This window comes from Pseudopipra pipra, chromosome W, assembly GCF_036250125.1.
Source record: "Pseudopipra pipra isolate bDixPip1 chromosome W, bDixPip1.hap1, whole genome shotgun sequence".
Classification (NCBI taxonomy): domain Eukaryota; kingdom Metazoa; phylum Chordata; class Aves; order Passeriformes; family Pipridae; genus Pseudopipra; species Pseudopipra pipra.
The window spans coordinates 37,438,803-37,463,372 of NC_087580.1; the positions used below are offsets into that span (position 1 = coordinate 37,438,803).

At 51.9% G+C, this 24,570-nt stretch overlaps 2 protein-coding genes across 2 annotated transcripts in view; both read right to left on the reverse strand.

The window, feature by feature from the left end:
* LOC135404675 (zinc finger protein 239-like) overlaps positions 1–24,570 on the reverse strand; it is a 386,745-nt gene that overhangs the window by 82,925 nt on the left and 279,250 nt on the right. The window lies entirely within an intron of this gene.
* LOC135405024 (zinc finger protein 501-like) overlaps positions 1–24,570 on the reverse strand; it is a 94,856-nt gene that overhangs the window by 59,645 nt on the left and 10,641 nt on the right. The window lies entirely within an intron of this gene.

Genomic DNA, 24,570 nt, shown 5'->3' on the forward strand with positions numbered 1-24,570 from the left:
TGGGTGGTGCCTGTCCCACAACTGCTGGGAATGGGGACGGGGTCCCTGCACAGGCCCTGTGCTGTCCATGGCAGCTGCTGCACTTGTGCTGCAGAGCCCTGGCACCTCCCCTGGCACTACAGGCCCCTCTTTGGCTGTTCAATCCAGGCTCAGCTGCCCTCAATTAGGTTCAGAAGTGAAGGGATGTCCATGAGGGACAGAGAGGGTTATCAGGCATTGGAACGGCCTACCCAGAGAGGTGGTGGATTCACCATCCCTGGAGGTTTTTAAAAAGAGATTGGACATGGCCCTTAGTGCCATGATATAGTAATTGGAGTTGGATCAGGGGTTGGACTTGATGATCTTGGAGGTCTTTTCCAACCCAATCTATTCTATGATTCTATGATTCTATGAGACAACTGCCATTGTACTCTGAGGACATGTAGTAAATACCCTGATAAAGAACAGGAGAGAGACCTCTCTCCCTGTGCCACCTGACTCCATTTGGTCACCTGAACACCTCTAGGTGCTGCCCTGGACAGAAGGAACAGTGACAGGTTCCCCTGTCCTACATGTGGGCACCTTCTGCCACTGAAGTTGGCCAAAGCAATGTCCCAGCAGCCTCCAAGAAGATCCCACAGCTGCTGCCCTGTCCCTAGGAACTGCTCCACTGGAGCCTGCAGTTCCCAGCAGGAATCTCAGTCACCTCTGGCCCCTCAGAAGGAACCAGGGGTTTGTGTCCCAGCAGGTCACTCCTGGTTTTGGTTTTCTTTCGTTCCCAGGGGAGCTGGGACAAGGAGTCACCTGCAGGGGCCTCTTTTGGGCCCACTGAAGTGGGGCAGGAGGAATCCCAGCCCATGGGGGTTATGGAGGGAGCTGAGTGTCCTTCTGGCCCCAGGTCTGCAGAGCCACAAGGAGACACCTCATGCCCTGAAAACCTTGGAACATTCCCTACCTGAATCATAACCCAAATGGAACAGTTTGGATACAGTTCCCAAATAGTTTGGAAACTCCAGTCATTCCTGACACCAGGATGGAAATTCAGCAGATAACTAAAGCCAGTCCCCTTGGGAGCCCACAACCAGCGGGGCTGAGGGAGGCCCTGGCAGCTCCCCAGCACCTCCCTCTCAGTGGGACACCTCTGGCAGCCTCTCCCAGCTCGGGAACCCTCCAGTTTGCAACACTCCAAAGACCCTCCCTGGTGCCCAGGACAATTCTGATGCCCCTCAACAAACACTCCTCCAGCTGTGACCCTTGTCTGTTGGCAAACACAAAGGGATTTGGGGGAGTGTTTCCCTGACAACAAGGAGAATTTGGGAGAGGGACCTTTCCACACCCAGCTCTTGATGTGTCCACACATCTCTGCCTGGGTGTGGGTGTGAATTGACTGTAGTGTGACTGTTGTTGTGAATCTATAATTCAGTCACTCTTAAAGTTGTGGCAAATGCAATTGAATCACTTGATAATTGTTCAATTGGTCAATGATTAAGTGCTACTAATCTCTTTCGCCTCCTTGTGTTTGGATCCAAATCCTTTGTGCTCTGACCCTCTTGCATCCCAAGGCTCTGTGTAAATCATTCTCTTTCATCAAAAAATATACTTTTTTCTTAACTTCCACTTTAAAATCTTCCTGCTTAGATAAACTACAAAACAACTCTAATTAGCTGTAGAAGTCTTGATGACTTTAAGACAATTAAAGGAATGAAAATAATTTGTTTTTCAGTATTTTAATGAGTCTCCTAGTGTGTTTGGAGTTGCATCAGCTGTCAGTCCAAGATGGGCCATGTCAGAATTGGTGAGGCTGGGGGGTGAGGAGCAAGGCTGATCATACATGGTCAGTGTGGATCTCCTGAGGAGACACTCAGCATCAAGATCACTTGGAGAACACCTCTATCACCTCTTTTCAGAACTAAAAAATATCCATAATTGAATTAAAACAAAAAAAGTACAAACTTCAAAGACTTGTTTTGAAATTGCCTTGAAGACAATTAAAGGAAGACAAAGAGATCCTGAGGGATTTCTGGAATTTAATGAGCCCCACGGTGGTTTTGCAGCCCAGCCCATGGTCCTGAGGTGCTGAGAGAAGATTGAAGCAGCTGCTCAAGAAGTCAGAAGCCAAACTCCAAGTGCCTTGAAGCATTGCTGGGCCCCACTGAGGGCAGGCACTGCCAAAGCCTCCCCAGGGACTCCTTGGAGCAGCTCCTTGGAGGCCAGGAGTGCAGGCAGACAAAGGCTCTGGGCAGGCCCCTGCAATGCTGAGCAAAGCCTGCCTTGGTTTTGTGGAGCACAAAGGCCAAGGTCTGAGCCCCAGGCCCTGGCCCAGCAGATCCTGTCCCTCCCGGCTGGCTCAGGGCTGTTTGGGGGCACTGGGATGGGAGGGGGAGGAACAACAAAGGCCAAAACTGGGCAACCCCTGCCAGGCTCCTGAGGGAGGGGCGAGGCAGAAACCAAGTGCAGAACCTGCCAGGCAAGTTGCTTGTGGTGGCCTGAGTGGCAGAGGCAGCTGCCAGAGGCAGGGGGACAAAGGCCTGGGTGCCTTTGGGCCTTGCAGCCCTGCCAGAGCCCTTGGCCATCTCTCCTGCAGGCTGTCCTGCCCTGGCCCTGCTGCTGCTCTGGCCTTGCAGGCTGCACACACCCCTCCTGCTTTCCCACCCCCTCCCAGCAGCATTTCTAGACCCTCCCTGATGTCTCTGCACCAGCTCTGGCTGTTCCCTGGAACACAAAGCCATGGGCTGATCCTGACTTCCTTCTGGGTGGCCTCTTGCAGCACAAGGGTCCCCATTGAGTGATATTTCTTTTTCTTCACCTTCAGTCTGAACCTTCAATGCTACTCTTTGTGGAGATTTCATTCTATTTCCAATATGGAGAAAAGCTCCATCCTGTCAGATCTCCTCTAGACCCTCTCCAGTTCTTCCTCATTCCTCCAGAATGGGGAACCTCACAGACAGACAGACCAGTCCAGATGTGGTGACCCCAGGGCTGAGTCCAGGGAGGTGACAACTCCCTTGTCTGGGTGCCCACACTCCCCCTAAGGCAGCCCCATGTGCAGTTGGCCTTAAATCAAGGGGCCATTCTGATTCTTTGTAACATCACGGAATCAAGTGGCACCGTGACACTGCAGGGCCTCATGGAACCAAAGGAATGCAGGGACACTGTGGAATCTCATGGAACCAAGGGACCATTGTGACAAGGGCCCATTCCATGACTCTTTGGAACAAAAGGAACTTTGAGACATCTCAGAACCCCGTGGAACCAAGGGGCAATGGTGACACTGAAGAGTCTCATGGCACCCCCTGTGCCTCCCCAGAACTCCATGGAATCAAGCAGAGCCGCTGCCTCCCCCCCGCTGCCCCGCTTGGACACCTCTGGAGTCAGCGTGTTCTTGGGCAGCACAACTGATCTCAGACCAGAGAGTTTCCCACCTTTTGCTTTGTCCTCTCTTTCCCCTGGTTTTGTTTTTTTTCTTTGTTCATTCAGGAGGAAAAGGGGGAAGGGAGGCACATGTTGATCCCTGTTTGTATCTCTTTACAAAAGGGAGTTGGGGCAGATGGGTAGAGAGGAGGCAATTTCTCTCTCTGCTGTTGCTTTGAATAGTTCTGTTGGTATTGCTGGTTTTGCTGCTGTATTTCTTGTCAGTAAACTCTTATTGTTTTCACCTCTACCTCCTTATATTTTGTCTCCTTGTACTGGTGGGGAATAAAAGAGGAGTGAATTAATTTTATTTGAGTTCCCACCCCAATATGTGTCTTTAAACCAGGACAGGTTGCTCAAGGGCTGCCTGAAATTTGCCATCATCCACAAAGGACTTGAAAATACATTTTGTCCCATTGTACAGAGAGATAAGAAAGATGTTCTACAGTTCTGTTCAAGGGCTGGTCACTGAGGGATTTCACCAGGAAGTTGCTGCCAAGAGGACTTTGTACCATGGATTTTATTTGACCCTCTTCATTCAGCCAACTTCCCACCATCTTCCACGTCTTCAGTCCAGCTTCCACCAATCCGGCCATAAGGAGACCACAGGAGACCATGTCAGGGGCCTTGATAAAGTCTGGGCACACAACATCCCCTATTCCCTCCCACAGGGGTTTTGCAATCCCTGCCTTGTCCTTCCCATGCCTGGGAATGGCTGCAGGAGGACTTGCCATATCCCCTTCCCAGCCTGAGCTGGAACTCTGCCAACCCTCCTTGCTGCCCTGTTTGCAGACTGGTTCCATGTCTGCCTTTGCCAAGGCCCCAGGAAGCTCTGGGATGGCTCTGGCCTTTCCAAGGGTTTGGGAGAGGTCTCCCAGTGACACTGCCCAGCCTTCTCAATAGCCCTGACACCAAAACCTTTTCCATATCTCACACTTCCAGAGGAGTGCCCAGGACACAACACAGGTTGTCCTGGTGGTTCTGGAGGATGAGAAGGGATTTCTTCATAGAGACCAACCCCTCCAATTGCATTTGAGTGCAGCTGAAAGGTTTGCTCAGCATTTTCCCCAGTGCCTCCCTGCCCTGAAGGTTTCTGGCCATCAGGCTGGAGCTGAGGGGGTTGGGCAGGTGCCTGAGGAGGGGGTAGAACAAGGGCTGTGTCCAACTGTGCCAGGAGGGCTGTGCTGGGCAAGGATGAGGAGGCTGCAGAAAACAGTGGCACTGGGGAGGTGAGAGAAGCAGGTGGAGAGACCTTGTGCCTGCCCACGCTGGGCAGGAGCTGCCCCGGGATGGCAGCTCTGAAGCACTCACAGGATGTCCCTGTGAACAGGAGGGGAAGACTGGATCTAAAATGAAACCTGGAAAGCAGAGAGCAGGAGTGTCATGGGGAAAATGCAGGAGAGTTCCAGCCCTGGAGCAAGGTCACAGAAGAAGTGACCCTGTACATGCAGTGGCCTCAGGAGATCCCACAGTATCCTGGAGATGCTGTAAGACAGCCCAGCTCTGCTTCAGAAGTTCCCAGGGCCTGTCCCTGCCTGTGCTCCAAGGGCTTCCAGCCCCCAGGACTGTGCTCAGAGAGCACTCAGGCCTCACAGCAAGAAAGGGGCTCAGGAGGACAGTGTGGAAGTGGCAAGAGAGCAGCTCTGCAAAGACCAAGCCCTGCTGCTCCCTGGCAGTGCTGCTGGGCTGGGATTATTGTCCCCTCCCCGTTTGCAAATACACCCTGTCCTGCAGTGTGCTGTCCTTTGGGAACATCTAAGTAGAAGGGTCTTGGACAAAGAAGGCACTGCAGGGTTCTTTATTTTGTTTAAATACTCAGCCAGTACAATTCATCATTTATACATCTCTGGGTCAAATTCAATGGGTAGACATGAACTTAGAAGGCAGATGCATAATAATATTTCATTGCACATAAAATTATTGCAACAACAACCTGATGACCTCCACGAAAATCCTGAGCAGGAAGGCTGGTCCATTAAAGAGGCCCATTCTGAATGCTACACATCAGAAACTTGGCACATAATTGCTCCTGAAAAGCATCCAGTCATTGTTTTTCTTATGGCATCTTTGACCTCCTGGTTCCTGAGGCTGTAGATGAGGGGATTCAGTGATGGAGGCACCACCGAGTACAGAACTGATAGTGCCAGATCCAGGGATGGGGAGGAGATGGAGGGGGATTTGAGGTGGGATAACAGGACAGTGCTGACAAACAGGGAGACCACGGCCAGGTGAGGGAGGCACATGGAAAAGGCTTTGTGCCGTCCCTGCTGAGAGGGGATCCTCAGCACAGCCCTGAAGATCTGCACATAGGAGAACACAATGAAAATGAAATAACCGAACACTAAACAGGCACTAACCATAAGAAGCTGAATTTCCCTGAGGTAGCCTGAGTGTGAGCAGGAGAGCTTGAGGATGTGTGGGATTTCACAGAAGAACTGGTCCAGGGCATTGCCCTGGCACAGGGGAAGGGAAAATGTACTGGCTGTGTGCAGCAGAGCACTGAGAAACCCAGTGGCCCAGGCAGCTGCTGCCATGTGGGCACAAGCTCTGCTGCCCAGGAGGGTCCCGTAGTGCAGGGGTTTGCAGATGGCAACGTAGCGGTCGTAGCACATGATGGTGAGGAGGGAAAACTCTGCTGAGATGAAGAAGAGAAAGAAAAAGAGCTGTGCAGCACACCCCATGTAGGAGATGGTTGTGGTGTCCCAGAGGGAATTGTGCATGGCTTTGGGGACAGTGGTGCAGATGCAGCCCAGGTCTGTGAGGGAGAGGTTGAGCAGGAAGAAGCCCATGGGGGTGTGCAGGTGGTGGTCACAGGCTACAGCGCTGAGGATGAGGCCGTTGGCCAGGAGGGCAGCCAGGGAGATGGCCAGGAAGAGCCAGAAGTGCAGGAGCTGCAGCTCCCGCCTGTCTGCAAATGCCAGGAGGAGGAACTGGGTGAGGGAGCTGCTGTTGGGCATTTGCTGTTCCTTAGGACAGGGTCTGTTCAGAAAAGGAAAGCACAAGGAACAATTAAGACAGCCCCCTGTCAGTAAAGCCAGGGCAGTTTTCAGGGAAATCCCCTCCAAGTCAAGGCATTTCTTTTCTCTGGTTTGTGCTCTCTGAGGGTGCTGTGAGGAGCAGGAGCTCTCCCCATGTGCTGCCAAGGACTCAGCTTTGCTCTGCTGCAGTGCAGACACGGAGCTGGTTTGTGACAGCTCTCATGATCACAGGGGATGTCACATGGAACCCAGCTTTGATGGAAAAGTTAAAATCCTGTGCTGTTGTCTTGGAGTAATTTGGGCTGCAGAAGAGAGGCACAGAGTATCCTTAAAATAATTTTTACTGGGTTTTTTGGTTACAATGATAACACCTGGGGGTGTTTTTTTAGGGGCAAATTTTTCTGATGACAAATCTGAAGATTCTTGAGACAGGATAGGCAGAAGGGCTGAGCTCTCCCTTGCTTATTGCAGAGCCAGGAGAGCTGCAGTGCCTCTCAGCCTGTTTACCATCTGCTCTGCACTTTCCCTTGGGCTGCCTTGAAGATGACTTCACACACAGATTCATCCTTAAAAACCCCACCAAGATCTGTGCTGAGAGCAGGACAGTGCTGCTTGAAAGAGCAGCTCTGTGAAGTGTCCCCTGTGCCAGCCCAGAGGTGCAGCTGTGCTGGACAGAGCAGGACAGGAGCCCTCCTGCAGAGAAGCCAAGGGCTGGGACAGGAGAGTGCCCATCCCCAAGGGAAGGCTCAGCACTGCCCAGGATCCTGTGCTCATCTCTGATCCTGCCTGAAATATTCATCTCTAAGAGTAAAAAGTTGGAATTTCACTGCAGCCTCCTGAATGGAGAGAACAATGTCTCTGCTACAATGTCTAAGCAGGAAACACACCTCAGGACTAATTCCTTTCCTGTAGCCCCTGTCTTTTGTGAGCTTTGCAAAAACGTCTCCATTCAATATGGTGTAGTGGTCTGGAGCTGTGAGAAGGTCTGACTCTGCAACAGAGAGACATGGAACAGATCCTCCCTCAGCTGCCAGGTTTGCTCCTTGCCCACAGCCCTTCTGCCCCAGCCCTGGCAGCAGCTCCCCGGGCTGGCTGAGAGCTGCCCCTGGCAGGCAGCAGAGTCCCTGCCCAGCACAGCACCCTGGGCTGCAGGACCCTGCTCTGCCCCACAGCCCTGGGCACCCCTGGCTGCACCCCCGGCTTCACAGCTCTTCCAAAGAGCCCCAGAAGAGCCCCCTGCTCACCCATCCCATCAGCTGGGCTGGGCCAGCTTTAGGAGATGGCTCCAGGAGCTGCCCCTGCACTGCCCTTCAGCCACAGACTCACCGTGTGCAACCCTGCCGAGATTCCTCCTGCAGGGAGCTCTCAGCCCTCCTGCCAGTGCTGAGCCCCTTGAAGCTCTGTCTGTGCCCTGCTGGTGTCCCTGAGCTGCCCTGGCAGTGCCCTCAGCCCTGCTGGGCTGTGCAGAGGAGCTGCTCACCAGCAGAGCTGTCTCTTTGAAGCTCTTCTTGCTTGCCAGGAGCTCCCTGTGTGCCAGGAGCCCGGCCCAGCCCAGCAGCACAGCAACAGCCCCAGGCATTTCATGACCCTCAGGGGGATTTGATGTTGTTTACATGAGACTCAGTCCCTGAGAGGAAGTTCAAACAACTTCTCAACAAGTCAAAGTGAGACTGAAACACTAAAGTTTCTTGTAGTGCTAATGAGTCTCTTAGAGGGTGACAACTGAGAATGTGTCCCCAGATTCCAGTTAGAGCAGAAAAGTGCAGACAGTGATGCCAAGGATGGACAAACAAGGGAAAGCTGACTTTAATGCTGAACAATCCTTGACTTGTTTCCTTAATCCACCAGGCCAAGCCCTGACCCTCAGCCCCTGGGAAGGCAGATCCTGTCCCTGCCTCATTCCTCAGGGCTCTTCCTGGGGCACTGGGATGTGGGATGTGCAATGCCAAGGGCAGGACCATGGGGTGGCACCTGCCAGGCTGCTGAGCAGGGACAAGGAGGCCATGAGGCCCCAGGGCTGCAAGGGGCACTCCCCTCCTCCTGGCATCAGGGGCTCAGACAGCAGCCATGGCCAAAGGCCTGCAGAAGGTGGCTCTGTCAGGGCCTTTCAGCTTCTCCCCCTCCCTGTCTCCTCTCCAGCCCAGGCTGTCCTACGGTGTCCATGCCCTGCCCCTTTCCCTGCAGGCTGTCGTCATCCCCCCGGCTGCCCCACCTGGCTGGCACCTTCCTGCACTGACATCTCTGCATCCTCCCTGGCTCTTCCTGCACACACAAAGCCTTGGGCTCATCCAGACTCTTTCTGGGTGACGTGTTCCAGCACAGCATTTTCCATGGAGTGAAATTCCTTTTTCCTCATGTGTACCAGGGGGAATTTATGCTGATACTTTTGGTCTGTGTTTGGCCCTGCCACCTGTGAAAGCTTTGCTCTTTCCCTGCCAAGTTATGGGAAAACAAGCACTGATAAGCGGGAAAGTTGTCCTTGAAGAGAGCTTTTTGTATAAACTGTTTTAATTGGTGTTCTGTGATTGGTTACTTTTCCGTCAAGGGCATTTGGAGGAGAAAGTGATGATGAAGTGAGGAAGGCTCGACCCCAGACTCAATTAAGATGGACCCCCAAAACACTCTGCACATGCGTGTGTGGATTTCTGAAGTTCTCACGTGTGCACAGAAGAGATGCACTGACATAACCGGGAGGTGGGACTGAGGGCATCTGGTGGGGCGGTGCTGGCCACACCTGGGGAGGTTGTGGTCTCTCAATTAATTGTTTAAAAAGCAGATGGTGCTTCCTTGGCGAGAGCTAGTTTACTTCAAGGACAACGTTGCCTTTTGGCGCTTACCAGCTTGTTAACTTACTGACTCTCCGAGGATGCCGCTTCTGCTCTGAGTAATTATAGGTATGCTAGGTCGGTAAGATAACTTTATGGGCAACAGCTGGGTAACTGGGGAGATCGTGCTGGGGGCTTATTCCTTTCCTTGTTCCTCCCTTTTGGGTTTTTTCATTTTCTTGGCCACCTTTTTGTAATAAATATTGTTTTTTTCTGTTGAACTAGCAGCGGTGTCCGTTTTTCGTGTCTGTATATCTCGGACCTTTTCCCTGATAAAGTAACCCCTCCCCGATACACTCATGTCCACTTGGGACCTCCCCAGCCGCACTTGGCATTAATTCTTTCTTTCTCATGCTCTTTTCTGCTCTGACAAAAGGATCCACCATCTCTAAATCCACCCTTGAAGCCCTCTGAGGGCTGTCCTGTGCTGCCCTCAGTCTCCACACCACTGAGGGCACAGCTCCTTAGCCCCTCTCTAGTGCTCATGTGCTTGAGACCTTTAAACCCCATCTTGGGAGATCTCTGGACACTTACTAATGTTTTTGCAGATGAAAATATCATGCTCATAGTCTAAGGAAATCACAGTTGCCATGAAAACCAGCATGCATTCCCATTGCTATGGTCAGTTACCATGGCAAATAGAATACATTCTCATTGCCACAGTCAGTTACCATGGCAACCATAATACATTGTCATTGCTATGGTCGGTTACCATGGCAACCATAATACATTCCCATTGCTACAGTCAATTACTGTGGCAAACAGCATACTTCCCACTGCTATGGTCAGTTACCATGGTAACCATAATACTTCCCACTGGTACAGTCAGTTACCATGGCAACCATCATACATTCCAATTGCTATGCTCAGTGACCATGGCAACCATCACACATTCCCATTGCTACAGCTGATTGCCATGGCAACCATCATACATTCCTGTCACTACAGTCGGTGACCATGGCAACCATCACACATTCCCATTCCTACAGTCAGTTACCGTGGCAATGATCATACATTCCCACTGGTATGGTTGGTTACCATGGCAACCAGCATACAGTCTCATTGCCAAGGTCAGTTACCACGGCAACCATCATACACTGCCATTGGTACAGTCAGTTACCTTGGCAACCAACATACATTCCCGTTTCTACGGTCAGTTACTACAGCAACCATCATACTTCACACTGGTACAGTCGGTGACCATGGCAACCATCACACATTTCCATTGCTATAGTGAGTTACCATGGCAACCATCATACAGTCGCATTGATACGGTCAGTTACCATGGCAACCACCATACATTCCCACTGCTGTGGTCAGTTACCATGGCAAACAGCATATATTCTCATTGCCACGGTCAGTTACCACAGCAACTACCATACATTTCCGTTGCTAAGGGCAATTACCATGACAACCATCACACATTTCCATTGCTACAGTCAGTTACTGTGGCAACAATCATGCATTCCCACAGCTATGGTTGGTTACCATGGCAACCAGCATACATTCTCATTGCCAAGGTCAGTTACCATGGCAACCATCATACATTGCCATTGGTACAGTCAGTTACCTTGGCAACCATCATACATTCCCGTTTCTATGGTCAGTTACCATGACAAACATCATACATTCCCATTGCTACACACAGGTACCATGACAACCATCAGACATTCCCATTGCTACGATCAATTACTATGGCAACCATCATACATTACAATTGCCATGGCTGTTACCATGGCAACCATCATACATTCCCGTCATTGCGGTCGGTTACCATGGCAACCATCAGATATTTCCCTTGTTATGGGCAGTTACCATGGCAACCAGCATACATTCCCATTGCTACAGTCGGTTACCATGGTAACCATCATACTTCCCACTGGTACAGTTGATTACCAATGGCAAACAGCAGACATTCCCATTTCTACAGTCACTTACCATGGCAACCATCATACTTCCCACAGGTATAGTCAGTTACCAATGGCAACCAGCATATATTCCTGTTGCTACAGTTAGTTACCATGGCAATCATCATACATTCCCATTCCTACTGTCAGTTACCATAGCAAACATCATACATTGTCATTTCTACAGTCAGTTACTCTGGTAACCATCATACAGTCCCATTGCTACTATCAGTTACCATGGTAACCATCATACAGTCGCGTTGCTATGGTCGGTCACTATGGTAATCAAAATACAATACACTTGCTACGGTCAGTTACCATGGAAACCATCATACATTCCCATTGATCTGGTTGGTTACCATGGCAACCATCATACATTCCCATTGCTACAGTCAGTTACCATGGCAATCATCATAAAGTCCCATTGCTATGGTCAGTTACCAAGGCAATCATCATACATTCCTGTTGCTACAGTCAGTTACCATGGCAACCATCACACATTCCCATTGCTATGGTCGGTTACCATGGCAACCATCACACATCCCCATTGCTGTGGTCGGTTACCATGGCAACCATTATACGGTCCACTGCTAGAATCAGTTACCATGGCAACCATCATTTAGCCATGTTCTATGATCAGTTACCACAGAAACCATCTGAATTCCAGTTTCTATGGTCAGTTACCATGGCAACCATCATACAGTCGTGTTGCTACAGTCAGTTACCATGGCAACCATCACACATTCCCGTTCCTACTGTCAGTTACTATGGTAAGATCATACATTTCCATTGCTACAGTCGGTTACCATGGCAACCATCATACAGGCCCACTGCTATCATCAGTTACCATGACAACTAGCATACATTCCCATTCCTACGGTGAGTTACCATGACAACCAGCATACATTCCCATTGCCACAGTCAGTTACCATGGCAATCGTCATACTTCCCATTGCTGCAGTCAGTTACTATGGCAACCAGCATACATTCTTTATGCCATGGTTGGTTACCATAACAACTATAATACATTTCCCATTGCGTTAGTCAGTTACCATGGCAACCATCATACATTCTTATTGCTATGGTTGGTTACCATGGCAACCAGCATACATTTCCATTGCTACGGTCAGTTACCACAGGAACCGTAATACTTCCCACTGGTACAGTCAGTTACCATGGCAACCATCATACATTCCTGTTGCTATGGTCAGTTACCCTGGCAATCAGCATACATTTCCATTGCTACAGTCAGTTACCATAACAACCATCATACAGTCTCGTTGCTATGGTCAGTTACCATGGCAACCATCATACATTCCAGTTGTTATGGTCGTTTACCATGGCAACTAGCATACAGGTTTCTCTACAGTCAGTTACCATGGGAACCATCACACATTTCAGTTGCTACAGTCAGTTACCATGGCAACCATCATACATTCCCATTGCCATGGTCAGTTACCATGGTAACCATCATACTTCCCACTGCTATGGTTGTTTACCATTGTAACCAGCATACATTCCCGCTTCTATGGTCAGTTACTATGACAACCATCATATATTCAAATTGCTATGGTCAGTTACCATGGCAACCATCATATTTCCCTTTGGTACAGTCGGTTACCATGGCAACCATTATACATTCTCATTGCCATGGTCAGTTACCATGGCAACCATCATACATTCCCATTGCTACGGTCGTTTACCACAGCAAGCATCAATCATTCCTGTTGCTACAGTCACCATGGCAAACATCACATATTTCCATTGTAACGGTTTGTTACCATGGCACCATCACACATTCGCATTGCTATGCTCGGTTACCATGGCAACCATCATAAAGTCACATTCCTATGGTCGGTTACCATGGCAACTGGAATACATTCCCATTGTTACAATCAGTTACCGTGGCAAACATGATACATTCCCAGTGCTATGGTCGGTTACCATGACAACCAGCATACATTTCTGTTGTTACAGTCAGTTACCATGGCAACCATCAGACATTTCCATTGCTATGGGCAGTTATCATGGCAACCAGCATACATTCCTGTTGCTATGGTTGGTTACCATGGCAACCACCATACATTCCCATAGCTACAGTCAGTTACTATGGTAACCTCTTGGTTCTTCTTGGACAGAAGCAGATGCAGATGAGCCTCCCTGTTGTCCACCAACCTGGCAGCTGTGCTCTAAAGGCCTGTGTCCCAAGGGGTATCTTCACCAAGACTCTGCACAAACCTCTGGGACTCTTTGCATCCTGTCATGGTGCCTTTCCAGTGAATTCCAGGGTTATCAAAGCAAACTTGAATGGGCTCTTTGTCTCACTCCACAATGTCACCCAAACCAGTCTCTCCTCTCACCCTCACCCACAAAAGTTCACCCAATTTGTTCATCCCCTAGAGCAGCTGCACAGGTCCCAGAAGCTCCTTCCCGCTGAGGACACCTCTCTCCTGCTCTTTCTCTCCTGTGTCTCCTTGGCCTTCTCTCCCAACCCATCACAGCCCTGCAACCTGGGAACTGTCTCAGCAGGCCTGGGCTGTTATTGCCTGCAAGTGGAATGAAGAGAGACTTGGGGCTGCAGCTCCTCCTGCCTGTGCCCCACACGCAGGGCATTGGGGCCTGTCTGGCTGCAGCCCCTCAGTGGGGGCACCGGGGGTAAGAACAGACTTGCAGTGGGGAAAGCTGCTCTGAAAGCCCCGAGAGCTGGGCTGTGCAGAGGCTTTGCTGACAATGGCCTTGGGGGTGGACATGCTGGGACTCAGGCCCAGGGGGAAAATCCCAGGCCTGATCCCTGAGGAGATCAGCACATGCTGCTGAAATGCTGGGGGAGAGAAGAGCCAGCAGAGGGAGGAAACAAGTGTGGACAGCCTGGGCTGATGTGCTTTGGACTCGTGCCTGGCCCAGCCTTGGCTGGGCAGAGAAGGGACAGCCTTTGTGTCCCTGCAGGGCTGGGATTCACTCCCTGCCCCAAAGGCACCCAGTGTGTCTGAGAAGCCCTGGGTGGTGCCTGTCCCACAACTGCTGGGAATGGGGACGGGGTCCCTGCACAGGCCCTGTGCTGTCCATGGCAGCTGCTGCACTTGTGCTGCAGAGCCCTGGCACCTCCCCTGGCACTACAGGCCCCTCTTTGGCTGTTCAGTCCAGGCTCAGCTGCCCTGAATTAGGTTCAGCAGTGAAGGGATGTCCAGGAGACAACTGCCATTGTACTCTGAGCACACGTAGAAAATGCCCTAATAAAGAACAGGAGAGAGACCTCTCTCCCTGTGCCACCTGACTCCATTTGATCACCTGAGCACCTCTAGGGGCTGCCCTAGACAGAAGGAACAGTGACAGGCTCCCCTGTCCTACCTGTGGGCCCCTTCTGCCACTGAAGTTGGCCAAAGCAATGTCCCAGCAGCCTCCAAGAAGATCCCACAGCTGCTGCCCTGTCCCTAGGAACTGCTCCATTGCAGCCTGCAGTTCCCAGTAGGAATCTCGGTCACCTCTGGCCCTTCAGAAGGAACCAGGGGTTTGTGTCCCAGCAGATCACTCCTGGCTTTGGTCTTCATTCATTGCCAGGGGAGCTGGGACAAGGAGTCACCTGCAGGGGCCTGTTTTGGGCCCACTGAAGTGGGGCAGGAGGAATCCCAGCCCATGGGGGTTGTGGAGGGAGCTGAGTGTCCTTCTGGCCTCAGGTCTGCAGAGCCACAAGGAGACACCTCTGTTGACTCAGCTGAGTCCCTTCCCTCAGTGCAGGTGAAGGAGATCCCTCCTGGGCACTGTCTGGGTTTCCTGTCTAATGATGGGACATGAAAAGGGGACTCTTGAACTTAACTCTGTGTCTGTTTAGAAAAATGACAGTGCTGAAAGAAGTGTCTGTGCCAAGCTGAGAGAAGGAACATCATTATTTCCTTCAGCTGTGTGCCAGCAGGTTCTCCTGGAGCCCCAGGGACAGCTGGAGGGAGCCCAGAGGGGCAGAGCAAGGGCTGCCTGGGGCTGTTGCTGTGCTGCTGAGCTGGACTCGGCTCCTGGCACACAGGGAGCTCCTGGCAAGCAAGAAGAGCTTCAAAGAGACAGCTCTGCTGGTGAACAGCTCCTCTGCACAGCCCAGCAGGGCTGAGGGCACTGCCTGCAGCACCCAGGGCACAGGAGAGAAGGCAGAGAGATGAGAGGCAGCCTGGGCTGGGAGGTGACTGAGCTCTCACTACGGGAGAAACTTTCCCAGGATTTGAATGAAGAATTCTCTGGCTGTAGGAAAGTTCAACTTGCCTTCCTGGAGGCATCTCCTAAAGCTGCCACTTCCCACAGCTTCTAGGATCTTTCAGCAGGACTCTCCCAGTTGCTGCAGTGCAGAGGAAGTGGCCATATGGCAGAGCAGGGCAGGAGCTGCAGGCAGCAAGGGCAGAGAGGAGAAGGGAGCAGGAGGTTCAAGGGATCCTGGGGTGGGAGGACAGGGCAGAGCTGCTCAGGGCAGGAACCTTGCCAGCCCTTTGCCACGGTCAGGCTCTGGCTGCAGAGCAGTGCAGGTGAGTTCCTGCAAGTGCCTCTCCCAGCTGCCAAATGGCAGCAGTGGCAGGAGCTGTCAGGATGGCTCTGCTGGATTTGCTGGGGTGCAGCAGGAGAAGCTGCTGCAGAGCAGGACTTGCTGCTGCCCCATCAGAGGCCCAGGGCCAGAAGGTTCCCTGTGCCAGGGCTGGCTGTGGGGTGGGAAGGTGGGGGTGCAGCCAGGGGTGCCCAGGGCTGTGGTGCAGAGCAGGGTCCTGCCCCCAGGGCTCTGTGTGCTGGGGCAGGGACTCTGCTGCCTGCCAGGGGCAGCTCTCAGCCCGGCCAAGGAGCTGCCACGGCCCTGCAGGGAGAAGGTGTGGGTGGAAGGAGTGACCCCTCAGGGCAGGGCAGGGCAGGGCAGGGCCCTTCAGCTGCAGGGTCAGGGCTCCTCACAGCTTCAGCTCCACCTCCTCCATTTCCAGGGGCCCTTCTCAGGAAGCACATCCCCCCAGAACACCTCCCCCTTCCCAGCCACCCCAGGCTGCCTGGGATCTGCTCTGCAGCCCCTGCCCAGGCAGAGCTGCCCCTGGGCACTGGGCTGGGGATGGCTCTGGCAGCACTGGCAGGGAGCTGAGCTGGGCACAGGCAGGGGCTGCTGGCAGGAACAGCTCCTCACCCAGAGACAGGCAGGCAGGGAGAGGCAGCTGCTGCCACAAGGGCTGGGCAGGGGGATGGGGGCCCCTCCCTGCTGTCCCTGTGGCACAGACCCCTTCCCTGAGCAGCTCCTGCCTGGGCTCCTTTCCCAGCCTAAGCAGAGCCTGTGCCCTCAGGTCCACGGGGGCTGGGCTGGGCATTGCCCTGCAGCAGCCAGAGCCCAGGCAAGGACAAGGCCCTGATTTCCAGCTGTCTCTCTGTGTCCCTCCTCCCTTGGCAGCACCATTGTGGCATTTCACTGCCATCCCCTGCTGCCTGGGCTTTCCTTGTTCTCACCAGAGGATTTTCTGAGCCAGTGTGGTGTTTGGGGGGGGCAGATTCCTGTCCAGACACAAACCCTTTGGGTGCTGCTGTGGGGATGTGTCTGTGGGAGCCAAGTGCCCAAGTGCCCTCCAGGCACCTTCAGGGGCTTCAGCTGTTTGCCTGGGTGTCCTGCAGGGCTGCAGGTGCCCTCCAGAAGGGCACAGCTCTGCCATAGCATCTCTGTGCTGCACAGGATCCCCATGGAGAAAACTTCTCAGTGCTAAATCCATGGAAATGCCCTGGGCAGCTGTACTTGGGAGCTGCAATGATCCCTCTGTGTGGTAGTCTGGGAGGATAGAGATGAGATCCTAATCAGGCATCCTGAGGAAAGGCAAGGATTCTGTCAATGTGCTCTTTGAAACAGGATTCCTCTGCTCCTAGAAGTGCCTTGTTACTTTTTTTAAGGGACTTCCTAAGGGTGATCCCCCTTTAGCTCTAAGCTGCCAGACAGGGGCAGCTGTGAACAGGAAAGAAGGCCAGCGCTTGTCTCAGCACCAAGAGACCACTCCTTTGCCTCTCAGGACTCACAAGATTTCCCTTGGAGCACATCAGAAATGTCACAGATTTCAACCATCCAAACTCCTACTGGCAAGAGGAATTCGAACAAAACAAAGTCCCCCAAATCCCCTCTCTGTGTTCTGCCCTTGGGCAAACTGTGACCAGCAGTTCTGGAAACACTTTGATACATCACAAGTGCATTTAATTGGAGGTCACCCTGTGCTCCAAGTTGCCTCTCACTGCACAGCAAGAAGGATTTCTCAGGAGCCCATTCCAGGGTCCCTGCTCTCAGTGCCCCCTTCAGCCAGCAAAACCCAGAGCTCAGGGAGAGGGATGCAGAGAGATCTTCCTGAAAAGAGGCCCTGAATGTTGAATTGCTATGAGACATGCAAGATGTTTTGCTGATTGAGTCTGTCCTAATTCAGTTCTGCCTTTTTTACCTCAACAGAAAACTATACCCTGAGGCAACAAATGTCCAACAGCAGCTCCATGCCCCAGTTCCTCCTCCTGGCATTGGCAGACAGGCGGGAGCTGCAGCTCCTGCACTTCTGGCTCTTCCTGGCCATCTCCCTGGCTGCCCTCCTGGGCAATGGCCTTATCCTCAGCGCCATAGCCTGTGACCACCACCTGCACACCCCCAGGTACTTCTTCCTGCTCAACCTCTCCCTCACAGACCTGGGCTGCATCTGCACCACTGTCCCCAAAGCCATGCACAATTTCCTCTGGAACACCAGGACCATCACCTACACAGGATGTGCTGCACAGGTTTTTGTCTACATAATCTTTCTTAGAGCAGAGTTTTCCCTCCTCACCATCATGTGCTACGACCGCTACGTTGCCATCTGCAAACCCCTGCACTACAGGACCCTCCTGGGCAGCAGAGCTTGTGCCCACATGGCAGCAGCTGCCTGGACTGCTGGGTTTCTCATTGCTCTGCTGCACACACCCAGTACATTTTCCCTGCCCCTGTGCCAGGGCAATGCCCTGGACCAGTTCTTCTGTGAAATCCCACACATCCTCAAGCTCTCCTGCTCACACTCAGGCTACCTCAGGGAACTTGGGCTTATTGTGTTTAGTGCCTGTTTAATGATTGGGTGTTTCATTTTCATTGTTTTCTCCTATGTGCAGATCTTCAGGGCTGTGCTGAGGATCCCCTCTCAGCAGGGACGGCACAAAGCCTTTTCCACGTGCCTCCCTCACCTGGCCGTGGTCTCCCTGTTCCTCAGCACGTTATTCTTTTCCTACCTGAAGCCCCCCTCCATCTCCTCCCCATCCCTGGATCTTATTGTGTCACTCATGTACTCAGTGGTGTCTCCAACACTGAACCCCCTCATCTACAGCCTGAGGAACCAGGAGCTCAAGGATGCCATGAGGAAACTCATAACTGGGTGTTTTTCAGAAGCAATAAACTCTCCTTCTTCTCCATGTTATGTACCTCATTAAAGGCCAATCCTTTTATGTACTTCATTAAAGGCCCACCATATCTTCTCTATTTTTTACTCCTGGTAGGGGTGTTATTTTTGTGAGAATTTGTTCACATCAAAAAATCTTTATATGTATAAAGATATATATAAAGATATATATAAAAAAGTATATATATATAAACACCATTTTCAATTCTGTGTTTGCCTTTCTAGCCTGGCCCACAGGCTGTACAAATTGGCAATTGTACTCACTGTGTGCTTCAACCAAATAAAGAACTCTGCATTGGCTTGTTTGCCTGACATCTTTCCTCTCTGACTTCTCTGCAGCTGCAGGGTCAGGGCCTCTGTGCAGAGCTGGGCCAGAAGAGAGTCCCAGCAGAGCAGCACTGCCAGGGAGCAGCAGCCCTTCTCCTGCCTGGCCTCCTCTCCCTTCCCTTCCACACTGTCCTGCAGAGCCCTGTGTTGTTGGAGGCCTCAGTGCTCTGGCAGTCGGTCCCAGTCCTGCTGCAGGACTGTCCAGGGACTGCAGGCAGGGACAGCCACGGGCACTGCTGGCACAGAGCTGACCTCTGCAGCAGCACTGCCATCCTGCAGGGGCATCTCCTCAGGCCAGGGCCTCAAAGCTTCCATCTGCTTTCCACTTTGCTCTCCAGGATGTGCCCAACACAATGCCCTGCAGAGGAAAACAGCAGTGACCAGCACAAGGGTGGGAGTGCTCAGGGTGGGGGCACCCAGCAGTGCCCTGGCACAGCCAGCGCCGCTCCCAGCACTGGCCTCTCACCCCAGGCCATTGTTCTTCCCTCCAAGGAGGGACATCAAATGACCAGCTCAGGAGTCCATGTTTGCACTGCATGCACAAGACATGCCCATGTGTCATGGCTTGGGGCTGGGGGGTGGAAGGCTTAGACAAAGTTGATGGCAGAAGCCGTCTCATTGAGCTACGAGGGGCAGAAAGGACCCCTCTGCTTTCTAAATTCCTTCTCAGAGAGGAGCCTGGCTGTGGCTGGATCCAATCTCAGGCTCAGATTTTCATTTCAATTGAAGGAATTATAAAGGTGTGATTAAATCACTTTGTCCTGCAGGTTTTAGTGATGGCAAATCAGAAATATTTCTATAAAAACAATGATTTATTATGACAAATGAACAAAAAATTGATCAGAAAAGTGAACAGATGAAAGACCTTAAACAGAATTATTTCCTGCACAGTAAAAAAGCCAAAACCTCCTAGCAGTATAGTGTAAGATAGGACAGTGCAGTCTATCAAAGTAACTCTATTAAAGCAATTGGATCAAAGCCAGCAAAAAGAAACGATCCTGAAGCAGAGATTGAGGTAACTCATCTCAAAATGACAGAGGGTAATTCTTTTTCTTCCTCCCAACCGCTGGGGAGTGACCATGAAGAGCTGTCCCTGCTTCATGGCAGAAGCTCCACACACTTCAAGGAAGTCTGTGGAAGAATCTGCCCCATGACAGTTGGACGGGGCTTTTATAGTTATCAAGGGTTTGCCTGCCAGACGTATTTCAAGGCCAGGGAGCAGCTTATCTGTCAAATCATGCTTCAGAAAGCAGGATGTGTGCTTGAACATTCATGAAGCATTTTGGGTTTAGCATAATTCAATATAAAAATAGCACCTTGACACCAGCAGTAACTCACCACAGAGAGCTTGCATTATTTGCGTTCTCTGACCATATTTTAGGTATTGTCAGAGCAGAGCATCCTGCCAGAAACAGCCCCTTGATTTCCATGAGGTTCCAAAAACTCTCAGGGTTCCTTTGGTTCCATGAGGCCCTGCAGTGTCACAATGGCTCCTTGATTCCAGGATGTTCCAGAACATCCCAGGGTTCCCTTGGCTCCAAGAGGCTCCCCAGTGTCCCACCGGCCCCTGGATTCCAGGAGGCCCTGCAGTGTCCCAATGGCCACTCGGTTCCAGGAGCCACAGCGGCTGCCGCCGGCGTCTGTGCCCGGAGCCGCCGCTGCCACGGGGCTGCCGCACTCACCGCCGGGGTTGCCGCTCGCGCAGCCGCCGCTCTGCCCCGGCTGCACCGGGACCCGGCACCGCCTCGGGCCTGCGCTGCCGCCTCAGCGGCCACAGGGACACAGGGATGGGGGACCTTTGCTCTGCCACTGAGGGGGCCTGGCTTTGTTCTGCTGGGGTCTGGGCTTTAGGAAAATTGCTGTTCATTTTCATGCTCCACTGGAACACCTCCTGAATTCCAAAGGTTTCCTAATCCAGGGGGAGGGGTTTCTATGGCATCGGAGGTGCCGCCCCTCGGGACACATTGTCAATAAACCATCCAGCTGACTGGGATGGGTGTAAGAGCTCCGGAACACAGGATAAGGAGTCATCCCCTGGAAACCGTGGAATATTCCCTACCTGAATCCTAACCCAAAGAGAAGAGTTTGGATACAATTCCCAAATAGTTTGGAAACTCCAGTCATTGCTGACACCAGGATGGAAATTCATCAGATAACTAAAGTCAGTCCCCTTGGGAGCCCACAACCAGCAGGGCTGAGGGAGACCCTGGCAGCTCCCCAGCACCTCCCTCTCACTGGGACACCTCTGGCAGCCTCTCCCAGCTCGGGAACCCTCCAGTTTCCAACACTCCAAAGACCCTCGCTGGTGCCCAGGACAATTCTGATCCCCCTCCACAAACACTCCTCCAGCTGTGACCCTTGTCTTGGCAAACACAAAGGGATTTGGGGGAGTGTTTCCCTGACAACAAACAGAATTTGGGAGAGAGGGATCTTTCCACACCCAGCTATTGATGTTTCCACACATCTCTGCCTGGGTGTGAATTGACTGTGGTGGGAATGTTGTAGTTTTGAATCTATACTTCAGTCACTGTAAAATTGCACCAAATGCTATTGAATCACTTGATAATTGTTCAATTGGTCAATGATTAAGTGCTACTAATGTCTTTCGACCCCTTGTCCTTGAATCCAAATCCTTTGCGTCCTGACCCTCTTACATCCCAAGGTTCTGTGTAAATCATTCTCTTTCATCAAAAAAATACATTTTTCGTGACTTCCACTTTAAAATCTTCCTCCTTAGCTAAACTACAAAACAACTCTAATTAGTTGTTAATGTCTTGAAGACAATTAAAGAAAGAAAAATAATTTGTTTTTCAATGTTTTAATGGGTCCCACAGTTGTTTGGAGTTGCATCAGCTGTCAGTCCAAGATGGGCCATGTCAGAACTGGTGAGGTTGGGGAGTGAGGAGCAAGGTTGATCATCCAGGGTCAGTGTGGATCTCCTGAGGAGACACTCAGCATCAAGATCACTTGGAGAACTCCTCTGTCACCTCTTGTCTGAACTAAAAAATATCCATAATTGAATTAAAAGAAAAAAAGTACAAACTTGGAAGACTTGTTTTGAAATTGCCTTGAAGACAATTAAAGGAAGACAAAGAGATCCTGAGGGATTTTTGCATTTTAATGAGCCCCACGGTGTATTTACAGCTGCATCCATGATCCTGAGGTACTGAGAGAAGATTGAAGAAGCTGCTGAAGAAGTCAGAAGCCAAAATTCAAGTCCCTTGACACATTACTGGGCCCCACTGAGGGCAGGCACTGACAAAGCCTCCCCAGGGACTCCTTGGAGCAGCTCCTTGGAGGCCAGGAGTGCAGGCAGACAAAGGCTCTGGGCAGGCCCCTGCAATGCTGAGCAAAGCCTGCCTTGGTTTTGTGGAGCACAAAGGCCAAGGCCTGAGCCCCAGGCCCTGGCCCAGCAGATCCTGTCCCTCCCGGCTGGCTCAGGGCTGTTTGGGGGGCACTGGGATGGGAGGGGGAGGAACAACAAAGGCCCAAAACTGGGCAACCCCTGCCAGGCTCCTGAGGGAGGGGCGAGGCAGAAACCAAGGGCAGAACCTGCCAGGAAAGTTGCTTGTGGTGGCCTGAGTGGCAGAGGCAGCTGCCAGAGGCAAGGGGACAAAGGCCTGGGTGCCTTTGGGCCTTGCAGCCCTGCCAGAGCCCTTGGCCATCTCTCCTGCAGGCTGTCCTGCCCTGGCCCTGCTGCTGCTCTGGCCTTGCAGGCTGCACACACCCCTCCTGCTTTCCCACCCCCTCCCAGCAGCATTTCTAGACCCTCCCTGATGTCTCTGCACCAGCTCTGGCTGTTCCCTGGAACACAAAGCCATGGGCTGATCCTGACTCCCTCTGGGTGACCTCTTGCAGCACAAGGGTCACCATTGAGTGATATTTCTTTTTCTTCACCTTCAGTCTGAACCTTCAATGCTACTCTTTGTGGAGATTTCATTCTATTTCCAATATGGAGAAAAGCTCCATCCTGTCAGATCTCCTCTAGACCCTCTCCAGTTCTTCCTCATTCCTCCAGAATGGGGAACCTCACAGACAGACAGACCAGTCCAGATGTGGTGACCCCAGGACTGAGTCCAGGGGGGTGACAACTCCCTTGTCTGGGTGCCCACACTCCCCCTAAGGCAGCCCCATGTGCAGTTGTCCTTAAATCAAGGGGCCATTCTGATTCTTTGTAATGTCATGGAATCAAGTGGCACCGTGACACTGCAGGGCCTCATGGAACCAAAGGAATGCAGGACACTGTGGAATCCCATGGAACCAAGGGACCATTATGACGTGTGGGGTGTCTTTGGAACAAAAGGAACCCTGAAACATCTCAGAACCTCCTGGAACCAAGGGGCCACTGTGCCTCCCCAGAACTCCATGGAATCAAGCAGAGCCGCTGCCTCCCCCCCGCCACTGCACGGACCGGAGTCGCCGGCTCTGCCCCGCTTGGACACCTCTGGAGTCAGTGTGTTCTTGGGCAGCACAACTGATCTCAGACCAGAGAGTTTCCCACATTTTACTTTGCCCCCTCTCTCCTCTGGTTTGTTTTTTGTTCTTTGTTCATTCAGGAGAAAAAGGGGGAAGGGAGACACATGTGGATCCCTGTTTTTATCTGTTTACAAAAGGGAGTTGGGGCAGGGGGGGAGAGAGGAAGCAATTTCTCTCTCTGCTGTTGCTTTGAACTCTTCTGTTGGTATTGCTGGTTTTGCTGCTATATTTCTTGTCAGTCAACTGTTATTTTTTTCACTTGTACCTCCTTGTATTTTGTCTCTCTGTACTGGTGGGGAATAAAAGGAGAGTGAGTTCTTTTTATTGGAGTTCCAGCACCAATATGTGTCTTTAAACCAGGACAGGTTGCTCAAGGGTTCCCTGAAATTTGGCATAATTCACAAATGACTAGAAAATACTTTTTGTCCCATTATATAGAGAGCTCTTCTGCATTGGTGTTCAAGGGCTGATCACTGAGAGGGATTTCATCAGGAAGTTGCTGCCAAGAGGATTTTGTACCATGGATTTTATCTGACACTCTGCATTCAGCCAACTTCCCATCCACCACATCTTCCACTTCTTCAGTCCAGCTCTCACCAGTCTGGCCATAAGGTCAGGACACCATGTCAAAGGCCTTGATAAAGTCTGGGCACAAAACATCCCCTTCTTTTGCCTCCCAGAGGGGTTCTGCAATCCCTGCCTTGTCCTTCCCATGCCTGGGAATGGCTGCAGGAGGACTTGCCCTATCCCCTTCCCTGCTGAGCCTGAGCAGTCTGGAACTCTGCCAACCCTCCTTGCTGCCCTGTTTGCAGACTGGTTCCATGTCTGCCTTTGCCAAGGCCCCAGGAAGCTCTGGGATGGCTCTGGCCTTTCCAAGGGTTTGGGAGAGGTCTCCCAGTGACACTGCCCAGCCTTCTCAATATCCCTGACACCAAAATCTTTGCAGCATCACACACTGCCAGAGGAGTGCCCAGGACACAACACAGGTTGTCCTGGTGGTTCTGGAGTATTAGAATTGAGTTCTTCCTCGAGGCCAACCCCTCCAATTGGATTTGAGTGCAGCTGAAAGGTTTCCTCAGCATTTTCCCCAGTGCCTCCCTGCCCTGAAGGTTTCTGGCCATCAGGCTGTGGATGAGGGGGTTGGGCAGGTGCCTGAGGAGGGGGGAGAACAAGGGCTGTGTCCAACTGTGCCAGGAGGGCTGTGCTGGGCAGGGATGAGGAGGCTGCAGAAAGCAGTGGCACTGGGGAGGGGAGAGGAGCAGCTGGAGAGACCTTG